The sequence below is a fragment of the Columba livia genome, chromosome 17, assembly GCF_036013475.1.
Source record: "Columba livia isolate bColLiv1 breed racing homer chromosome 17, bColLiv1.pat.W.v2, whole genome shotgun sequence".
Lineage (NCBI taxonomy): Eukaryota > Metazoa > Chordata > Aves > Columbiformes > Columbidae > Columba > Columba livia.
This window is the reverse complement of record NC_088618.1, coordinates 11,331,948-11,338,063: the sequence shown is the minus strand read 5'-3', so window position 1 is coordinate 11,338,063 and position 6,116 is coordinate 11,331,948.

Below are 6,116 nucleotides of genomic sequence, written 5' to 3'. Positions count from 1 at the left end.
AGAAGGAGGGAAATAAATCAGGTTATTCTGGTGCGGCATTGACAGCACGTCAAAACAACTCCCCAAAGCGTGAAACTTGGCTGGGGAACGGTAATTCCACTTACATGCCAGATACTTACATGCCAGATGTATGGCTTATCATCATGTCTGTCTGTCTGTCTACCTGTCTGCCTACCTGCTCTTACTGTAGTATCAATTCTTTAAGCGCACATAAGCTATTTATGATCTTATCTCCAGTTCTGGAGCGGAAACTGGGATCTGGACGTGTGAGAATTGCTCAGGAAGGAAAGTCTGCTAGATTGTAATAGCTGGTGACTCAATGTAGCAAAATGCCGCGCCAGTCAATGTTGTAGTAGATTGATGGTTATATTTTACTTACTGCAGAAGCTCTGCGGTCTTGCTGAGACACATAGATGTTAAGGCAGGTGGATGATAGAAAAGCCCAATGGACTCTGTAAACTCAGACTGGTACTCAAGGTTTGTATTACCCAGACCCCCCTTTCCTAAAGAACAGTGACAAACAGATCTAGAGCTTGTCCTGCCAGAAAAAAATGCATTGCATCGTATTCTGCCGAGACCAAGCCTTCATAACGCACACAGAAAATCACCACTCTGCAATTCCACCAGGAAACCGAGAGACGAAATCCAAACATGATGAACTCCTCCAAAGCCCTCAGCATTGATCTGCACTGATCAGTAAGAGCTGATGAACGAGGTGTAAGAAATCAGGCTCGAAAGCTCCCCACCCTCTCCTACGTGGTTCTCTGGACACACATCGCTGAATTTGCTGTGTACAGGAGGCTTTGAGAGGGAATGCATCTGTGGATTTCATGCCTGTGAGCTTCATGGTTACTCCAGTGTGAGCAGAATAAAGAAGGCTTAGAAATGCTGATGAAGTTAGTTAGTATACTGGAACATTCCTGGAGATTCCTATAAGTTCAGAAAAACTGTAGAAAATTATACTCCCTAGTAATTTCCAAGGCTAAAGTCTGAGCTCACTTCCAGTAGTGCAGCTGCTGTAAATTTACACTAATTAGTAGTAGTCTGAGTAATTTGGGGAGTAGTTAATGTTTTGGCATTTGTATGCTTGTTTGTTTTTTCTCTTTGGAGGATTGGGGGAAACATATCTGTGCTGCACATTGGATCTGGTAGCAGGAGGGGGTGTTTCTGTTGCCAGTTTCAGACCAGGTTTCTCATCTGTGCAGAGGGTGTTTGTAGAAATGGAGCTCAGGACACAGCCAAGGACTTGAGCACACAGACCCCTTGATCCCAAGCAAGGCCTATAGCTTAGTATCAGCAATTCCATCCATCGGGTATGTTGTGTTTCTAGAGGCGATCCTGAAGCTACGTGCTCTCTAGATGAGGAAGTGGAGGGGTTTAAAGGAGTTTTAAAGAAAATCACTGCTGTCTGTGAGAGGCGACTGAGCTATGAGTAGCAGAAGTGCTCGGATCAGGCAGGTAGGAGCTTCAGGATGATGCCTCATCCATGAAACTTTCCTGATCCACAGGCGTAATGTTTGTCTAGGCTGAAATTTAGCAACTTAGGGCTGACTTGCTGTATAGGATGTCTCTTATTTCTGTTATCTTCCACTTTTGGAAACAACCGGGGCAATAGCAGTATCTGTCCCACTTTGTCTACATGGAGACCTTAATGATACAACCGGGGGTGAAACTTATACCCGAATACACACCCCTGTGTCACAGAGTGGGAGGCATTGTGCTGTGCCTGTTTGGTTTCAAAAATCTTGTACTTGACACGGATGGGTTTGTCCTGGTTGCCTGTTCTGCAGGAGTGCTGGAGAACCAGCCAAGGTCAGACTCACAGCACTAAGCTCATCACATATATTAATCAGGCCTAAGAGATCTAAAAAGCAGATACTTAGTTTAAGCTGGGTGTTCAGGCTCTCTTTGTTAGCGGTGGATGGGTAAGGGCAAGCCAACCCTGCTATTGCAGGGAGGTGTCTTAGGACTAGCTAAAACACCTTTCTTTTGACTTCAGAGGGAACCTGGCGTAACCAGAATGGCCTAAATGTCTAATTGAGGGGTTTGAAGGAGGGAAGGGTCCCATGCAATCAGTAGCAAGACAAGAGCAGAGCCTAGTTTTCATCATTTTGAAGTCTTGGAACTTTCACCTTGTTTATTATCCTAATATCCCAAATCACCTTGGTTTATAAGCATGACACTTCAAATAAGAGAAAGGGGAGATGTCACGTGTGACTGTGCTTGGAGTGTAATTGTGTTGCTGGATGTCAGAGCTCTGCTACTGGAAGATAAGGGAGGGGTGACAGAGCAAGAGGAGAGACCACCTGCCTCATCGAGTGCAGGCGCTCACAATTACAGGTGACCATGTAATAGCTGCTTAATCCAGAGGGGTCCCCAGAACATCCACTGCATACGCCGCAGGCCATAAAACACTTCCCAACACCCTATAACAAATTTAAGACCGTTAGTACAAAAGACCAAAAGCCACAAAAACTCAAACATGCAGGAGAGATCAAGGGCATTGCCAGTGTCCCGGGTCCCGGCAGTAGCAGGGAAATTGTTAGGTGAAAATGTCCAGATGATCTTAGGAAGTGGACCATGGCCCACCCTACAGAGGAAAGCAAGAAAACCTTACCAGTCCCTGCCAAATCTGACCCGGGGGGAAACTCTTTCCTGAATACAGGCCAAAACCCAAAGTAATTGCACATGTACTCTTTAAAAATGGATTTTATTTAGGAGAAACACATTGTCATCATCATCCTGTAAACTGCGCCAAATGTGTGCTAAGGACTTCCCGTAGAAGGAGAAATGGGAAGGCTCTAGCTTTTTTGCAGAAATGCCGTGATGAGTGAGGTACCTCCATCCCACCACAACCTGACTGGTGCTAGATGGAGAACCTTCTGGAGACACCCCAGGTTTCTTGAGGAAAGAGGCATTACTTAGCTTGAGCTGCTTTTTTTTCCCATTCCTTGCCAGAGTCCCCAGACAGCTGCGGTATATTGAATTATTGAATTTATGGCTTCTAATCAATCTCAGTCTTTTGAAAGCAGGACAAAGCTTTTCAGAGGGTTTAGTCAAGGTCCTGGCCTGAGGAACCTTGTGCAGGGTTGGTACATCCATCGTGGCTGATCTAGCATAATGCAGCTACTCTCTTCCTCCGATGAAATCCTCTCTGATGCACAGGGCTTGTAAAAGTCCTAAGTGCCACTTAAATCTAACTAACAGATACTGAAGGATTTGTTCTCAAGGCAAATTAGCTTCTGTTTCCTGCAGTCCCAACCCAGTTTCTCTCGTTTCCATCTCCGTTCCCTTTGATTTGACTTTCTGTTCTTGGTTACAGCAGCAATTGCAGTCAGAGCTATCTAGGCTGCAGTTTAACTGTGTCTGTAGAAACAGATGGATTTTAGAGCGTCTGCCAGTAAGACTTACCGAAATTAGAAGACTGCTGAGTTTCCAGCCTTAAAACGCAGCCAGCTCTGTGCTCTGGATAGAATTAAGAGTGGAACTGGGAGGGAGCAAATAGACGTTCACTTGTTCTCTCACATCCTTTTGCAAGGTTGTGTTATGCTGAAGCCCCCTATTTCTGCGATGGATGAGCCCACCCCAGGATCTCAAAGTCCTTGTCCTAACCCAGGACCTTAGTACTAAGTAACAGCATTGTGAAAGACATCGAACTACTCTGCCATTTTACAGACAGGCCCATAGTTGTTAAAAAATATGGCCCAAAATTGAACAGAGCAGTTGGTGTTGCACTTTCCTGCCCAGTGTCTGACAACCAGAGATGTTGCCTTTACTGTTTGGGTAGTATCCTGACCCGTCTCCCCAGGGTGCTGCTCTGGGACCGTTTGTGAGTGTGGGACAAGGTGCTCCTGGCCCTGAGGCTGCACGGTGTAATAAGGACACTCGTGCACTAGGGACTGCACAGACACCACCCAACTAGTTCAGAAACTACCAAACAGGCTGAGTAATAGCTTTTCCTCCCAAGGTTTCAAAAAACCATCAGAAATGCAGGTATTTGCATTGCACTGAGGTTGAAGTGGACACCTAACTCTCTTGATTGCATTGTGACGATGATGCGCTCAGGGAACAACTATTTCCAGCTCCATGGGTGCTGCAGAGCACTCCTGGGTGCAGCCATGGGAGGACAAGTTGGGAAGACCCCAGGGATGGGATTTTTCTTAGGGGGAGCTCTTAGCCCTGCAGCCCTGACGTGTGTGCCATGTGTGAATCCGTCCTTCCTGCTCCGTCCTGGTGACATTGTCTCTATTTTGGCTGTGCTGAGTAGTCTCTCTAGCCCCAGGAGGGTGGTTTGCAGGCAGCCTGGGCAGTGGCTTCTGTTTGTGATCCAGCACTGTGCTGCTCCTCTGGAATCTGGTGGCAGAAGAGCTTTGGCAGAGGGAGTGCTGTGAGCAGCGGTGTTTCCAGCACACCTGGCTGACCAGCGGGGATGACCCAAGACAGAGTAATTGATTCATGCAGCCACAACTTCACGCTTCTTCCTGGCCCTGAATCTGCTCTGGGTGGACATCCAGGGCCAGCCTTCCTCAGCATTCACTCTTGGGAAGCTCGGGCTGGTTTCTGAGCATGCTAAGCTTTCTGGCAGCTTGAGTTTGATAGGAGCCTTGCTGTAGGCTCATTTCTCACCCCTGGTGAGGAGGAGTGTGGTCCATGCTCAGAGCTGGGTGCCAGACCCCTGCGCAGCCCCCACCAGCATTTCCCATGTGAGCCCTCCCTCATCAGTTGCTGCAAAAAATAAAATAACAAGATTTAATGACAGTTATCCTGTTAAAGTTGAAGAGCCGAGTGTTGCTGGGAGAATCTTGGCATCTTTTTTTTATATATGAGGACTTTATCTATATTTGGAAGGCAGCAGGTTAAAAGCACAAGTCAATGCTAAGTTAAACCGTGCATGGAAGAAATAAAAATAGCCCATGTTGGGCTAGTTGGGGAGAAGAAGAGGTTACACTATTTCCATTAGAAATGACATTTAAATGGAGGGTGAGCTTGAAACTTTGACAGGACCATGAACATCCCCTTTGGAGACTGCTCCTGCATACCAAGGACTGCAAGGATTTCCCTCCTGATCAGGACTTTGTAATTCATGTGTCCCTTTTAGGTGTGGGAAAAGCTCACTGAAAAGAGGGATGAAGGGTTATTTTCTGAAATACTTGTACGAAAATCAGCTCCTAAAGACAAATAGCTTTCCTGCTGGAGATTAGATTTAGGAACTAAATGATACACTCCTCTTTGTTCCTCTCTCTGGGGGGAAAAAAGTATTGAAGGATGTGCTGAGGTGCTGCTCCTGTTTATGAAGATTCATGGACAGAGCACAGGGCATTTGTCTGGACTTTAAGTTCAGTTTCTTCATGCTCCAGCACCCGCTGAGTCTCAAGGCCAAGCCTGGAGTGTGTTTGCCAAGATGTGGGTCCCAAATCACTGCACAGTGGGTACGGGACTTTGCCTCTTCCCACGGCGCTTGGCCTTGCCTCATGTTGCTGGCTGCCGAGGCTCCAACGGGACGTGAACAGCTGCTTCTCCTTCCAAAACCACTCTAGGGAAATAATACCCAAAAAGTTGTGGAAAGGCAAAAGACATGAGCATAGAGGGAAAAAAAATACTAAACTCTAAAACTCCACCCGTCTTCCTTCTCTCTGTGATTTCGAGTGGATGGTTTAAGCTGGTGAGACCCGTTTTGATTCAACCAAGCAGGACCATCCTGCCGGTGTTGCTGTGGTGGGGCAGAGCTGGGTCCATCCTCATGGACCCTGCACCCGGGGCAGCTGTAACCCCAACCCAAGGGGCTGGGCAGAGCCCTTGACAGGCATTAATAAGCTGGGGGAAGGTTTCTGCTGCTCTGGCCAGAACAGGCCTCGCTGTGCACCGAGCCCTGAGCCAGTCGTTGGGGTCAAGCTAATGCTGACACTGGGGCCTTTGATTGTGTTTGATTCATGTGCATACACCACTGGTAGGTCAGATGGGCTGTTAATCCCCAAGTCCCTTCCCCCTTCCCCAGGAAAAAAAAAAAAAAGAAAAAAAAAGAGGAAAATGAGAAATAAGTTTAGCAGGCAACATACTTCCCGGCTTCCTTGAAGGCTTGCGATGCGAGCTGGCTGTGAGGTCCGGATGTTCAGAAA